Source organism: Mixophyes fleayi, chromosome 10 (assembly GCF_038048845.1).
Source record: "Mixophyes fleayi isolate aMixFle1 chromosome 10, aMixFle1.hap1, whole genome shotgun sequence".
Lineage (NCBI taxonomy): Eukaryota > Metazoa > Chordata > Amphibia > Anura > Limnodynastidae > Mixophyes > Mixophyes fleayi.
This window is the reverse complement of record NC_134411.1, coordinates 9,853,266-9,870,178: the sequence shown is the minus strand read 5'-3', so window position 1 is coordinate 9,870,178 and position 16,913 is coordinate 9,853,266. Positions and strand designations below refer to the sequence as shown.

The 16,913-nt window shown below is 41.1% G+C and overlaps 1 protein-coding gene across 4 annotated transcripts in view; it reads right to left on the bottom strand.

Annotated features, from left to right (window-relative positions):
* Window positions 1-16,913, bottom strand: part of TSPAN4 (tetraspanin 4) — a 366,079-nt gene that overhangs the window by 269,224 nt on the left and 79,942 nt on the right. The window contains exon 1 of one of the 4 annotated variants that reach the window (XM_075187846.1): window positions 4,940-5,065. The exons of the other annotated variants lie outside the window; for them this stretch is intronic. The gene's annotated coding sequence lies outside the window, so the exon portion shown is untranslated. Of the gene's footprint in view, window positions 1-4,939; window positions 5,066-16,913 lie in introns of those variants that run through there. 4 annotated transcript variants of the gene reach the window in all.

The window sequence follows — 16,913 nt, the reverse complement described above, 5'->3', positions numbered from 1 at the left end:
AGAAAAATAGTTTGCACCTGTCGAAGTCAGCAAATTGGATAAAGTCATTTCAATTAAAATCAAGCAAACTTGGTTATCTTTGTTTGAAAAGATGCGTACGGCACGCTACGGCGTGGAAGGCCGTACGCAGCTGCAACACGTGGCAACAACAGTATTTAGTCTTTTAAACACGCACACTTGTAAAATAGTACACATTAATGGTAGTTGCAACACATAGTCATTTATGTCGAAATATAGTAGTATTTATGTGTAATATTATAAGTTATATGCATATCAGTAAAACATATGGTACACTTTGAAGGAATCATGTCATGTGTGGTATCATACTAATCCCCTTCACATTTGCGACTGTCCGGTTTACTCTGCGAAGGGATCGCAGAGTGCATACGCAAGTTATTAATGTTAAGGAATTATGGACTATTATGATTAGAAATCTTGGCGGGAAGATCAGAACCCATCCCCTGGAGAGATAACCCCCTCCTTTGGATTCCTGAGCTTAAACTAGCCTATGATCTGCAACCCCCTGGACCCTCCTGATGCCTGGACCAATAGAAGCAAGCCACACCTTTGCATTGTTTTACTGTATCTCTGTTTGCATATAAGCAGCAGCTCCTCATCTAGTGTTCAGTCACCTAGACCCCAGACTTCAGGACTGAATGACTGTACACTGGATCCAGAGCGCCTGCGATAAGTAACGGCTGTACTTGTTATTAATTGGCTTGAATATATTCTGCTACTTTTTGAGAATAAATCTTTGTGCGTTGGAAACACAAATCGAGATTCGACAATCGTTATCGGATAGCGACAAAACGCTCATAACACACCCCTTGCATTGTAACATGGTTTTGTCCAGGAGACTGAAATAAGAAGTTTCTTAAGTTAAGATCCTTAATGAATCAGGCCTGTAGAGTTCATTGACAGCACTGTTGGGCTTAAGGCAGCTAAGCTATTGGTAGCTTGTTTTCTGGGGGCCTAAACAAACCAAGCACTTCAGCCACAAAAGTGGCACTCCTTGTCGCTGGAGTGCTTGCTTTGGTAAAATGTACATGTCATTTTCATTATCTTACATAAGGGTTGATGGGAGGGTCCAAGGACAATTCCATCTTGCTCCACTTTCCTTTTCTGCCACTGCTGTGTGGCAATGTTTCCTAGATGTGCTATGACCTGCCGTGTGTTTGTGTCTTTGCTCTGTCGCTTAGCATCCAGCTGGGTTGGGTACTAAATACTGAGTACCTAAACACAGACACCATTTAGCCCTATATGATAAGAGGGATGGAGGGATAACCGTTCATGTTTTCCCCCCCCGACAGCTTGGAAAAAAGACTTTACAGAAATGCGGCGCATTAACAGGCCATACGGCCAAAATGACGTCACTATAGAGCGAGACACAATCATTCCTGGTATTATGGTGGTCATTTAAGAACGTGCCGGGTGTTCCGGCGGTACAATATTTTTTTTACCACAGGTACAATGTATAAAACACTGAATTTTCATTCTTCACACCATAAATGTATAAAATGGAAACCATCAGCATTTTTACCAGATTTTTGTGTACAATTACTATAAATACACACAACACACATATAAAGATCAGTTTTCTCAATAAGATTTTCTCACACAGGGATCAATTTTTATTTTTATTAGTCTATATTTATTGATTTAAAGCAGCAAGAACCCTTTTAATAGGGAGCACATTTCTAGCACACATTATATTAGAGAGGGACAATATTGTAAGTTAAAGCCAACATGCTTGCCCATGTATCATTATTTTCTTGTCTAATAAAACTAGCTGAGGCTAGTTACACCATATTTTGGCTACTGTTTTCTGCCTGCTGCTGAGTGAATTAAGTATAACGGTCTACTCCAGAAGACAGCATCTGCTACCTATTCTGTGACATACGTACGTACGTACGTACGTACGTACGTACGTACGTACGTACGTACGTACGTACGTACAGGTGAGGCAGTTGCACAGGCGCAGACTGCTGCTGACAAGACAGCATGCACAAAGGGGAGAATCAGGATGAGGGCATGGGGGGAGTGGGGATACCTGGAGACCGGTGTGTGACATATACGCCTATACATTGGAGGTGGTGGTGATAGTGGGGGGCGCTACAGATGTACTAGCCTAGGGTGTCCAGAACCCTTAATCAGGCCATGTTGTTACAATATGAAATAAAAGCAATAAATACAAACAGAATAAAAGATTAAACAATAAAAACTGAAAAGTACACTACATTAAATTGTGTGTTAGCATCTTTTATTTTTACTTTTTTTTAAATGTGAGATAGAAATGTGGTCACAGAGATGCCTTATGTAAGAGGTTTGTGAAGCAATATATTAAATACAGTTAAAGGGGATGGATACGCTCCCCAAATCACATTATTTAATGTAACTGCCTGGACGGTGGCACATGGATGAAAGCTGCAGAAAATTGCATTGCAGCTTTCTGATTTCCTGCAACATATTTTAGATGGACAGTATTCTGCCTGCCCAAGTATTGCACTAAAACTGCCATCAATGTCAGTTGGGCATAATCAGAGATGTTTGCACAGATTTGTCCTATTATAGTAATAGCAGGCTGTGTTTACATAACTCCAAGCAGATGTGTTGCAAGTTTAGTATACAAATATATGTAAATTAGATGCACACCTGTTAAATATTTAGGTCTTTGGCTTCTGAAGTTGCGGCACACTGATAGGGTAATTAAAGAAAAGCTTATTATACTTAAGTCAGTCATACATTAAAATACAGAGGAATGTACACTGGTGTGCTGCCGCTTCCTGTAATCTTTAAACCTCGCCAATTTGTGATTTAATGGTCTTTGATGAGATTTCTAAATATTTGCAGTCATGATTTTATCTTGTAACATATCATTCACAGGTGCCGCTGAGCACTAATCCATGTCTAGCTTCCCATTGTATCCCTCTATGCTTTCTCTCCATCAAACCAGTCATGCTATGCTCAGAACCTATTTTATATGTATTAATAGGTTTTCTTATGGACAGTAAAGAAGCGAATGTTAAGGTGACTGAGTCGCTATCCATCACGATTTATTCAATCTTCGGAGGGACTTGGGTTGGAAACAGATTACTGGATCACAAAGTGATTTAATACTCGGCTGTGTCTTGCAGCTGGCCATATCTTAAGGCTTAGACTTCTAAGCGCGAGTGTTATAACAGCCAGAAGACAATGAAACACACAAGAAAGATGTTACATAAGCATTCAGCTTATCTGGACTTAACCATGTATGTGACATATATTTTTATTACTGCATAAGAGTCATTGTTTTGATATTTTACAATGTAGCTTGTTAGTCTTTTACTGATAGCATGCTAAAACACAGTTTATAAAGTTTCCCATGGTTAATATTAAATAAATGTTTATTCAAAAGGTGCCACTGGAAAAAAAAACACCAACATGGATATTTAACAGCTTGCAGTAATTGTTATCCAACAACATGTTTCCCAGGACTTGTCACAGAATCACAGGTGAAATCAACAGAACATGTGGAACTTTTAAAATATACCAGGTGCTGCACAAGTACTTTTGACTGAAATAGAAATTTTAGGGTAGTGGCACACCGGCGCACGTGGTAAACTAGCCAAACGCAACTAGCATTTCTCCTTATTTCTGAACGTTGCACATATAACGAGCAATTAAACACAGGTTTACGGTGGCGGATATAGCCTCAGTGTAGAAAGCAGCAATGTGCAACTAGACTTCCTTCACCCTGAGGACAAGTACTGACAAAAAGATTGGAATAATAAACACAAACCAGAGAAAGTCAGTGAAAAATATGGAGGAAGATTTTGTACAGAAATAGTGAGGTGTACCAAAAATCTCTGATGCTCAAAGGCAGGAGCTGAGAGTTCTGCCAATATTTTTGATTAATTGGGACAACATATCTACCCAGTGTCTCACAGCTTTGTTCCACTACGAGGCAGGAAAATTAAGACAGACGGCAAACGCCGACCATAGATTCATATACTAGAAAATATATGAAATCTAAAAAGGTGCCTGTGTTTACTGTGGCATTTAGTCACTTTGCCTTGAATACTACAAAACTCCTTGGCTGGAATATGTGTTTTTTTAAATTACCTGAGCATTAGACTCAGGGTTCATTTGGCCTGGATTTGAAAATCCAGTGATTAAACTGCAGTAAAATTACAAATCTCATTTAATACCCAGACTACATTGCTAGTCATCCAATAATGCACCAAATATATGTTATTAAAATCACATTAAGAACACCATCAATAGTTTATAGACAGGCATATTTGTGCCCCCTACAGTCAAATGGAAATATTGAAGATTATTTTATGCATAAACAGGGGCATGTAATATCAACCAGCAGTATGGGGAGCATGTGTGCATGATGTATTTGTCTACACTGTGATTTCACTACTACAAGTGGTTTGTGCCCTGGTGAAAATGCAAATGTGCATTTTTACACTGAATTTACTTGTAAATTAACCCAAACTTTATAATACAACGTCAAAGGCAAAACTAATATATACACTCACTAAATTTGAGTTGCTCGATCCTTCCAAAACGGCATCATTAATGTGTAAAGTGTCTGCGCACAACAATATACAATAATTATGAAACTACATTTGGCAGCTAGTTAGATAATGTATCTCATTAGTAAAAAAAAAAAAAAAGCACTCAGCATGCATGGACATACTAAGGACACATAGGGGTTTTGCAAGTTAAAAAATAGTAACCCTACTTTTTTTTCCTGATAAAATCGGAACAAGTGCATATATCTGCAAAGTTTTCGTTAACTTATTGTACCTAGTCTGCAGAAGCGCATGCTGATACTTGTAGTTCTGCGGGGATAGAGGATAGAGCATGCCAGTGACAGAGCATGATGGAGACAACAAGTACAGTAATAAGACACTGATCGTTATGGGAAGGAACCCGCAGTCTGACTAACCTCTCTCTTTGGTGGTTTGGGGCTCGGCTGTGAGTACGGCGATGACAGAAACAATAGGGGTGAAGTCTTATTCCTGGGGTATCATGTTCTATGAGGGATCCGGACCCCGATAGGGACATGATGGGCAGCGGGCTCCCCTGACACCAGTGAGGGAGTGATCCGCGGAGGTGTCCGTATATCACTGAGCGCTTCTGTGACACACTACGATCCATCTATTACATCACAATAGGCGGCATGCGTCATAGAAAGACAGCTCGTCTGACAACGGCTCCAGTGTAGGATCAGCAACCACAGCTCTCAACTAACCCTATGCCTGATACATTGCATGTGCACCATTTGTTTGGCCACATAGTACTGTGTTAATATGGAGAAGAGTGCAGCAGTTGTCAAGCAGTCTTTGCTATTGCCAACCCTATTCTGGCCCTGGGCGCACTGAGAATTAGGCTCTGATTAAAGCACATCCAATATAGATGTTTTTGTGGTTTCCTCATCAATGTCCCCCTGCAACAGTTTCCATTCACAGGCCAACCTGTGAGCCCCATGGCATGAGAGTGTAGGCATCAACTGTAGTTCGTTTCGTACAGGACCTTGAGCTTACAATGTGTTTTTGATACCTAGAGAAAAATTGAGTTTTCAATAAAGTCTCTTATTATTGTTGTTGGTGTATTTTACATCATGCTTGAAGCAGTTATAAATATCAATACAGAAGAATAGATATATTTCTTACATCTAAATTGCTAAGCATAATTCCTGGTTCAATTGTTTTGCTTTTTGTTGGCAATTTCTAAAACCTTTTGTCGTAGTCCCATTGTGTACCTCTGCTTTAGTAAGATGAGAAGACTACTTCTAACAGGACATTCAGAAAGGCCAGTCAGCATTTTGGCAGAAAACCTATTGCACGCTGAGACAGTTGTATAAACACAGGGCATGCAGTGAAGAGAGAACAAGTGAAGATCACACATTGGGGGGTACTGTGGGAGTATGTTATGGTATCTGGCTAAAGTATCCTTTATGCTGTTTGCAAACCCTGTTTATAGCCTTCATACATCTTAAGGAACATGAATAGTATCACTGATACTATTTTCTATGATAACTCCACCAGAGTGTGTGTGTGTGTGTGTGTGTGTGTGTGTGTGTGTGTGTGTGTGTGTGTGTGTGTGTGTGTGTGTGTGTGTGTGTGTGTGTGTGTGTACTGTACACACCAGGGCCATCTTAACAACATTATGGGCCCCCGGGCAAAGCAGTGCACCGGGGCCCCTAGATATAGCTATAGATATATAGATGTATACAGATATAGATATAGATATATAGAGATAGATAGATGTACTTGCTCAGTGACCCTTGAAGGTTTTTATTGCAGGTTTTTTTTCTTTTGCAGGATTAATTATTCTCATTAAGAGCCCTGCCTATGGGACCCCCTTGCCCGTGGGGCCCCTGGGCAGCTGCCCATTGTGCCCAATGGAAAAGATGGCCCTGGTACACACACACACACAGTGCAGTAACTAGACATTTTAGTGCCCTGGGCAAGACAGGGCACCGGCGCCCCCCATCTAAGTGGGAGTGACATTTGTCAAGTGGGTGTGGCCAAACTAATATGGGGGTGTGGCTAGCATCTAACCACTTTCTGCAGCAATTCTTTTCAATTTCTCTCTTTATAGAATTCAGGAATAGCCAAAAAAATGTCCCCTTACTGTCAATTACCCTGTGTATTATGCTGTATCAGTAGGAGATCGGTTTATACTGCATTGTATATTGTACCAATGAAACTTCATTTTAATATATATCAGCAGAGTGAAGAATATACATCTATGTTTAATGCTGCAGTGAAGTACTTATGTAAATAGGAAATGCAGGTTAGCCCTGTGGCTCTCTTGAAAGTTTCATGCTATCCAGTAAACAGAATCACTTTAAACAAGCCCATTTACCGAGGTGCAAATGGCTCAGCTGACTGTTCCGCTAAGCGCCCGGCTCCCACACTCCAATCTTTCACAACTTTGAGACACCGAAGTGTCCGTGCCCGCAGCCCGGAGGTACGGGGCGGCTGGGTCCCTTGTTGACCTGAGCTAGAAGAAATGATAGCAACTAAGCAGATGAAGCAGGACATTGTGCATCGGCCTGTAGATATGTTAACACGCTGTCATTGTGCTGTCAGTGCGTTTATTCCAGATCTCAGAGAAAACAGAATGAACCCTGGCTGCGGTGACAGTATCAAATTGTTCCAGCGCTCACGATAATGGAGCATTCAGCCTTTTACTTACTTCTTGTTACAAGCTGCGGCTCGCTTCGGGTGCCCTCTGACGTCTCGGCCGTCACCTTGATGACCGGGACGTCATTTCCGGAGCCTACCCGACCGTTGCCAAGGCAACGGTCGGACGCCAGTTGCAATAGCGCCGCGTCCTGGCGGCTGGGGACAGCCGGGCACGTGCGCAGAAAATAAACATAGCCTGCGGGCTAATGTAGTTTAATATATTTATCAAGCAGGGGCTGTGGGTGATTTCAGAGCTAGGCTCTGATTGGCTGACTCTGGTATTTAGGGCAGTGAGGTCTGAAGCCTCACTGCCGGTTATAGCTTCCTGTTGCCAGTTTGCTGACCTGCTGTGTTCCCAGTTCTGTCTTGTGGATATTACGATCGGATTGCCTGTGTATGACCCCTTGTCTGGATTTGGACCCTGCCTGTGTTTGTTGTGACCCTGACCTTCATGCCTGTATCTGGACCTTGCTACCGTGCCTGTGACCCTTGACCTTGGCTTGTGTATTGGATTCCCTGTCTGCTGCCGGCCCTCGACCCGTGCCTGGACTTCACTCCGCTTTCCTGGGTTCTCCCTAGTCGGTACGCACTTCACAACCCTCTCTAGTCTGCAGCCAAGTCTGTCCCCACCACTAGGGGCTCCAGTGAACACCTGACTGGCAGAGCCTCCGGGTTGTGCTGTACCGGCTAGAGGGGTTTCTTACACTTCTGCAGTGGAACACATCCACTGAGAGGAAGTTCGCAAGTTTGTGTTCCAAATGCCAAACTTCTTGTCAGTGGAACGCACATGCGTAAAAGCCTGCAGATACAGGGCTAGGTAGCGGGCGGCTGCTGCGCCCCCTTGGGATTGCGCCCTGGGTGACGGCACCGCCCGCACATGCCTAGTTACGGCTCTGCACACACATACACCATACTCACACACCAGTCAGCCACAACTTTATAACCATTGACAAGTAGTGTGAATAGCATTGATAATCTTGTTACAATGGCACCTGTCAAAGGGTGCGATACATTAGGCAGCAAGTGAACAGTCTGTTGTTGAATACACAGCAGAATTGACATGCGCACAGGATTGACATGCGCACAGGTAAACCTAATCTCCAGTCCAAAATCTCAAATATATCGACAAAATAAGCATTCAGCGTTCATCTATGAATGTAAACATCTGCGTGATCCTTCTAACTCATAGATGTCAGTTAGATAAATTGCCAATAATTATGACCAAGTGAGGCTTGAGTGTACCTATTCCCCTAAGGGAACATGAATTGAGCAGTTACATTAATGTTCTAAACATATAGGTGTAAAATAACATGGATTTATTAGTGCACAAACAATTGTAACAATTAAACATTCAAGAAAATCAATTCCAAATAGCATATAACAGATTATCCAAGAACGGGTTATCAGTCCTATTACTTGGTGTGAGGTTGTCTCAAAAAGAGGCTAAATCCTGTCCGGTGGTTCACAAGTCCAGTATTCTGTAGATGCGGGACAGTTGGCGTGTGTTTCACAGTGTGGAACGCATGGAGGTAATTCCTGTTTAGATATATGTTCTGTGAGTCATAGAGGGCATTCCCAATGCGTTTCGTCATGTGGTGAGTCTTCCTCAGGGGGATCTCAGCAACTTCTTGGGGCCCCTTGCATAGCCACCGAAGGGGACGTGCCACACCAGGTTGGTGACTACTCCCACTACATAGGCTTGCCAGGGTGCCCAGACCCCGGTACTTTGTACACGCCCCCTCCTTGACAGTCTTGGACATAATTTAACTTGATTTCATACTTTAAATCACAAACACATGCAATATCAATAAGGTTGTGTAGACTTTATACACTGTATTTGTACAAACATGTATATGTTTGGTTTTGAACACTTTACTGTATTCATGTCATTGTAGTTACATGTAATTGCCAGTTATACTGCATAAACCCCATTATCAGCTACATAACCATACACTATTTGACAGACCCCATTGGGAGACACATTGCATAAACCCATGGACAGCAATGTGCTGTTAACATTTAGCATCAGCAATTTACACCTTGTAGATCAAACTCTCAAGCTAGATATTAAACATGAGATGTCACCTGTCAAGTACCCCATACAGAGTTTTAACCACTTTGCACACCACAATATAGATATCTTTATGTCTTACTTCTAGGTCATACTTGCCAACTCTCCCGGAATGTCCGGGAGACTCCCGCATTTCGCGAGAGTCTCCCGGACTCCCGGGAGAGTATGGCAATCTCCCTGATCTGTCCAGAATTCGGTTCAAACGCCGCGATTCCCGGTGTAAAATGACGCGAATTGCGCCATCACGTCACGGGGGCGGGGCTAAAATGACGCGATTTCCGAAGCCCCGTCCCCTACACGCCCATCTCCACCATGCAGCTCCCGGATGAAAATTATTGAATGTCGGCAAGTATGTTCTAGGTTGCAGTGTGTTAGAAGGCAATGACTGTTAAATACCTTATCATTTGACCATACTCTTAAAGTCCTTTGGTGAGGACAGTATATGGTAAAGCATGTGGGTTTTCACTAGAGATGGGCGGGTCCGGTTCTCCGAGAACCGAACCCACCCGAACTTTGGGTATCCGAGTACCGAGCTGAGCAGCTCGGTACTCTCCCGCCCATTCCGAATCCAAATCGAGGCCGAACGTCATTGTGACGTTGTCGGATCTCGGGACTCGGTTCTCGCGATACTTCAACTTTATAAATACACGCCTCCACAGCAATCCATCGCCATTTGACAGAGGGAGAGAGCAGGGTGTAGTCATAGGCTAATTAGAGCAGGGACAGAGAATACAATATTGTTCTTGCAATTGCTCTAACCAAAATCGCTAGTGCAGAGAGGAGGATAGAGGTTTATTATTTTTTCTTCATATTTGGCACTCCCCAGCGCTTTTGGGGTGTCCCCCATAATTGTGCATTAATATTTCTGGCTGTCAAAAGTCATATCTGTCAGCAGTATCTACTAAATAATTTTTAGCACTCCTCAGTGTTTTTGGGGTGTCCTCCCTAATTGTGCATTAATATTTCTGGCTGTCAAAAGTCATATCTGTCAGCAGTATCTACTAAATAATTTTTAGCACTCCTCAGTGTTTTTGGGGTGTCCTCCCTAATTGTGCATTAATATTTCTGGCTGTCAAAAGTCATATCTGTCAGCAGTATCTACTAAATAATTTTTAGCACTCCTCAGTGCTTTTGGGGTGTCCTCCCTAATTGTGCATTAATATTTCTGGCTGTCAAAAGTCATATCTGTCAGCAGTATCTACTAAATAATTTTTAGCACTCCTCAGTGTTTTTGGGGTGTCCTCCCTAATTGTGCATTAATATTTCTGGCTGTCAAAAGTCATATCTGTCAGCAGTATCTACTAAATAATTTTTAGCACTCCTCAGTGGTTTTGGGGTGTCCTCCCTAATTATGCATTAATATTTCTGGCTGTCAAAAGTCATATCTGTCAGCAGTATCTACTAAATAATTTTTAGCACTCCCCAGTGGTTTGCGCTCAGAATGGATTCAAAGCAGTCCACATATGATCTGAATGAGCAACCAGGTTCTGTCACCAGTCCTGATGTTAGTGTTCCCAATACGTCATCTGGCCAAGGCGATGTCAAACAACAGAGTGTTTCCAAATTAGTGCAAAAAACAAAAACCCAAAAAAATTTACTGTATTGAAGCGAAAAAGAAGTGTAACTGAGCAAAAGTTAAGTGACGATAAAAAAAAAATTGCAAGCATGCCATTCTACACACACAGTGGCAAAGAGAGAATGAGGCCTTCACCTTTGGCTATTAGTGGCAGATCCCAAAAAGTTACCCAGCCTACAATTGGTGCACAACTACTGTTATGCGTCAAAGCCGAGCTGCAAGATAACAGTGAGGCATTACAGGAGAATATTTGCTCTGATTCACAAATGACAACAATCCCTGTGGAGAGTCCATCCAACAGTGGGATGTCTAATCGTGAGCATTCTGCTGATGTGTGCCTTAATAGCCCGAGTGTAGCCGGTGATACCCAAATTGAGGATGCCACTTTGGAATTAGAAGAGGGTGAGGGGGAGATTTGTGTAGGCGACGAGGGCGCTAATGATGATGTTGATGATTATGATGCAGACAGATACCAAATTGCCTTTCTCAATTTCTATTTATATTCTAGATTATATAACGGCTGAATAGTTTTCTATTTTACTCCTAGTGGAGAGAGGATCTGATGCAGATAGATACCAAACTGCCTTTGTCCATTTCAATTTATATTGTACAGTATATAACGGCTGAATTTATTAGTATTTTATACAAGTGGAGGGGGGCCTAGAGAGACAGAAACCAAACTGGCTTTCTCCATGTCAATTAATATTGTACAGTCTATAACGGCTGGATTTTTTGGTATTTTATACAAGTGGAGGGGGGCCTAGAGAGACAGAAACCAAACTGGCTTTCTCCATGTCAATTAATATTGTACAGTCTATAATGGCTGAATTTTTTGTTTTTTTAAAAAAGTGGAGGGGGGCCTATAGAGACAGAAAGCAAACTGTCTTTTTCCATTTCTTTACATATTTAACTATAAGTGTAGGGTGTAATATACATCCAAAGACGATGGCTGCATTGCCAATATGCATAGATGGAGAGGAAGACAATCTGTTTTGTGTGTAGAATAAATGAAGGCCTACCAACGAAGAATTAAACAGTTTTTTTGGATTATTTATTACCTCAACAATTAGATTACTTATCTCTAAAACAGTTGGAGCACTAAATTGGGTTATTTTAGGCACAAAAACATGTATTTTCCAACAAAATAGCAAAACAAAACCAAACAAAACCAAAACCAAAACCAAAACACGCAATGGCGGTTTTGCAAAACCAAAACCAAAACGAAAACACGACGGTAATCCAGATCCAAAACCGAATCCAAAACCAAAACACGGGGGTCAGTGACCATCTCTAGTTTTCACTCATTTCTATAATGTTGCTGCTGACAAGTGAATGTCAGACTGAGAGGTGATTAACTGCATATCAGTCACGTGTGAAGAGTGTCTTACTTCTTAAAACTCTCCATATCACATTTTTTTTTAACCAGTGCGCTTCACAGTGACTTTAGTATTATGCACTTTGGGCCTGATTCAGAGGGAGATGTAGCTCTGTTTGCGTAATGCGATACAAACAAAAATGTGTTTCTGTACTCATGTCAGTAAGTTGTTCCTACTGTATAGGCTAGGTTATTAAACTTTAAAAGATGCTTCATAGCAATTACATTTGTAACATAAAAAAAAGAAGGTTTTTTTGTATATGTTCGCAAGTTTGACATAATTTACTGAGAGGTGTGTAATGTCAAGCAGACACATCTGCTACTCCTTCAGACCTGGATGCATCTTCAGCTCTGACTATGGCATACATACGCATATACTTGTGTGCAACTATTTCAATCGCAAGTTATCTTTACACTTGGGTTCCATTCTGAATCAGGCCCTTTGTATCTATGACATAATTAATGAGCATCAACAAACATTTACTTTTTTTTTCCCCTTTGTGTTTGGAGGAACTTTCAGGATAATGGGTTTCTGGATCATATATACCATGTACATTATATAAACCTATTTTTATTGGACATATAGGCTTATGGCATACACATTTGTTACAGAGAGCATATAAAACAAGAAATACCATTGTGCTATCAGATCTGAATGTGCAAAGGACATTTTTAAACTTCCATATAAATAAGGCTTTTAATGTTTATTTTATCTAAGACCAATAAACGGGGAATCAGTGTAAGAGGCTGTGGGGGGGCAGGATAGTTGGCCAGCAGCTGCTCTCCTTACATGGTAAGAATGCGAAAAGCTTCTAAGGCAGAAAGAGGTCAACAACAAAAATGCAGGATATAAACTTCCTAAGCCAAGATGTTCCCAGCAAGTGTAAGACTATATTAACCTGTCACAGAGATGTCCGCAATAGACTGTTTGTTTGGAAGCGATGTGTCATACAGGAGGTGATAAAATGAGCCTGTCAATGCAGTTGGTGACTTGGGAGAGATTCAATTACATTTCACCTACTTTTATTAGGTCACTTTGCACTTATATAGGCATGGCCTTTTAACTAGTCCATTACAAAGGTTCATGTTATAAGGTGATATTGGTCCTGTCTGGCTTATACAATGCTCTTCAAGCATCTTTCCTCTCTGTCAGTGTCATGTACATAATCATCATCATCATTTATTTATATAGCGCCAGCAAATTCCGTAGCGCTTTACAATTGGGAACAATCATTGATAAGACAATACTGGGTAATACATACACAGAGAGAGGTAAGAGAACCCTGCTCGCAAGCTTACAATCTATAGGACAATGGGAGTTAGAAACACAAGGGCATGTGCTACATCATATTGCACAATGGACCAGCTAGAACGCAAAGGTAAAAGTATTGAGTGGGCTGTGTGTGTGTTGCAATGTTGGTCAGAGGGTTGTTGTCTTGCGCTAGCAGTGTAGAGGATGGTAATAGGGTAATCTAGGAAAATTAAGATGGTGGTTGAGGAATATCAACTTAGAATGCAATTCTAAATGATCATATTTTGTTTTGCTTAAACTTTCTTTATTGAATTTTCCATAGTGATTACAGTTCACTAACACAGATGTATATGATAGCATGAACATGACCAAACAAGAGCTTAATTTATACAATTAGTCAATATGATCACTATAGGTGTAAGCACCTTGTGAAAAACAAAGCCATCAAGATCTCAAATTATTTGCTACAGAAATATAAATTCTATGAATCTCCGATCTCACACATGGGAAGATGAAAATATTTATGTGAACTGGGGATGAGAGAGTAGGAGGGGTCACCGGAAAAAGGAAAGGTTTCCACATCTAACTAAAATCTGTAATCTCTCTCTACTGGTATCTTTCCATCACTACTCAAGCACGCAGTGACTACTCCTATTCTGACAAAACAAAATTCTGACCCAAACTGTCTGTCAAATTACCACCCCATCTCTCAGCTCCCATGCCCCTTCAAGCTGCGCGGGAAAATTACCTACAATCGCCTCACATCGCAAACAATCTTCTGGATTCTCTTCAGTCAGGCTTTCGCCCTCAACACTCCACAGAGACTGCGCTGACCGAGGTTGTCAATGATTTGATCACAGCAAAAACTAAAGGTGATTACTCTCTTCTAATTCTCCTGGATCTCTCTGCTGCATTTGACACTGTTGACCACTCTCTTCTCATACAAACGCTACAATCCCTAGGTCTTAATGGCACTGTCCTATCCTGGTTTTCATTATACCTATCTAATCGCTCTTTCAGTGGAACCTCCACTCCACTTCCTTTATTAGTTGGAGTACCACAAGGCTCACTCCTTGGTCCTCTGCTATTCTCTATTTACACCACTTCTCTTGGAAAACTAATAAGCTCCTTTGGATTTCATTATCATCTCTATGCGGATGATACACAAATGTACCTATCCTCTCCAGATCTCTTATCTTCTTTGTTGTCTTGCGTTACTGACTGTCTTTCTGCCATTTCTTCTTGTATGTCTTCTCGCCAACTCAAACTCAATCTTTCAAAAACTGAATTAATAATATTCCCACCTAAAAACAGAAGCTTCCTGCCTGACAATTCTATTTCTGTTAACAACATGACCATAAATGTCACCCTGCAACCTCGCTGCCTAGGTGTGATCCTTGACTCGCAAATATCCTTTGTTCCCCACATCAACTCTATATCTAAATCATGTTACATACAGTCAAGTCCATAAATATTGGTACATCGACACAATTCTCATATTTTGGGCTCTATTTACTACCACAATGGATTTGAAATGAAACTAACAAGATGTGCTTTAACTGCAGACTTTCAGCTTTAATTTGAGGGAATTTACATCCAAATCAGGTGAACAGTATAGGAATTACAACGGTTTCTATATGTGTCTCCCACTTTTTAAAGGGACCAAAAGTAATAGGACAATCGACTCAAAACCTATTTCATGGACATGTGTGGGCTATTCCCTCATTATATCATCATCAATTAAGTAGGTAAAAGGTCTGGAGTTGATTCTAGGTGTGACATTTGCATTTGGAATCTGTTGCTGTCGACTCTCAATATGAGATCCAAAGAACTGTCAGTGAAGCAAGCCATCATTAGGCTGAAAAATCAATTGATTTGGTACACCGCGCACATCACCTCAGCGCTTACCAGATATCGCCACCGCTACAACAGAGCAACTACCACAAGCTCGCTCTCATCTCTCATTCAAGTAATTGCACAACCAACACACAGCAGAAATCTCCAGAGATACCACGCGCTGTCCCAAGCACCGAGCGGAGACCCTCAGTGTTGATTACCATTACCCCAACAGCAACACCACTATCAACTATTGCCATCCAGATTGATTTGGATCCAGACCAACTTTGACAGGATCCCCCACCACCTTACATAACACCTTTTCATGTACCATACTCACTTGTTCCATGCATGTACTTGAGCACTAAGTGAAATTCCTTTGTCCCTATTACTAAGTATAGTTTTATTGCTGTTTGTTCCAAATTGAAAAGCGCTACGGAATTTGCTGGCGCTATATAAATAAATGTTGATGATGCCGCAACACTACCTCATTATAAAAAAACTCCATAAATTTATGTCTCCTATCACAATATGGCCACAATAAGGACAATTCCATACAAGATCTATGGGATATCAGAAGTTACATTAACACCTACACCTTGTGTATCATAATCTTTCCCCTATTCATAGCACTATCTTTTATGTCAGCACGTTATATTACTGAGGTTCACTTTCCCATGGTTTTCAGCTTCGCGTGTAATGTATTCCTCACATAGGCCATAATATTGTATGAAAAGTTAAAGCCACGGAAACCAAATTTCTAGCTATAATCAAGCAGTCCCAAATAGATGATCTAGAACCACCACCAAGGAGATGGCATGCAAAACGGGGTGGTAGGTGGATGGGGGGATCAAGGTTGTGGGATGGTAGGGCAAGGACACAGAAGGGACCAAGAATGAATAAACATTAAAAACTGAAACATGCATTGGTATCTACAGTAAACACTCCTGGTACTCATGGGACAACAAAATAAACCCATGACCAGGGAGTATATTTTGAAATGGGGGTTTACTGGGGGATAGTGACATTGACCATCCTAAATAATAATTAAATGGGCTGAGTAATGCTAATAACTGAACGTGTTATGACAAAATCATAACGGACTACCATTAGATAAAGCAATAGTTTAGTATTAGTCACATTCCCCTCAAAGGGAGAGCAATAGTAATGAGCTAATGTTATGTTGGGACTCCAATTAGATTGTGGGATCAAATAAATGAAGCTAAACTCTATTCTTAACCTACAAAGCCCTTAATAATACTGCACCTCCTTACATCACATTCCTTATCCTCAAGTACTCCCTAAAGTAAAGCCTCCGCTTTGCATTTCACCTCCATCTCTGTTCCTCGTTGATCATCTCTTCTACAGAGCAAGCGAGGGCTGCACTTGTTTCTTGGAACACTCTTCTATATGGCAACATGTGCCCACTTAATCTCCATACCTTAAAACTGTTACCCTAGAACTTTTTTCATCTAACTTTATAAAGTTTATTTATAATGCAGATACACTGTGTGTCACCTGATCGGTTTGTCAAACCTCATGTTTTAAATCTCTATTCTCCTTCAGATGTCAAGCTTTGGTGACGGGGGATCTCATTCTTCCTCTATGTCCATATT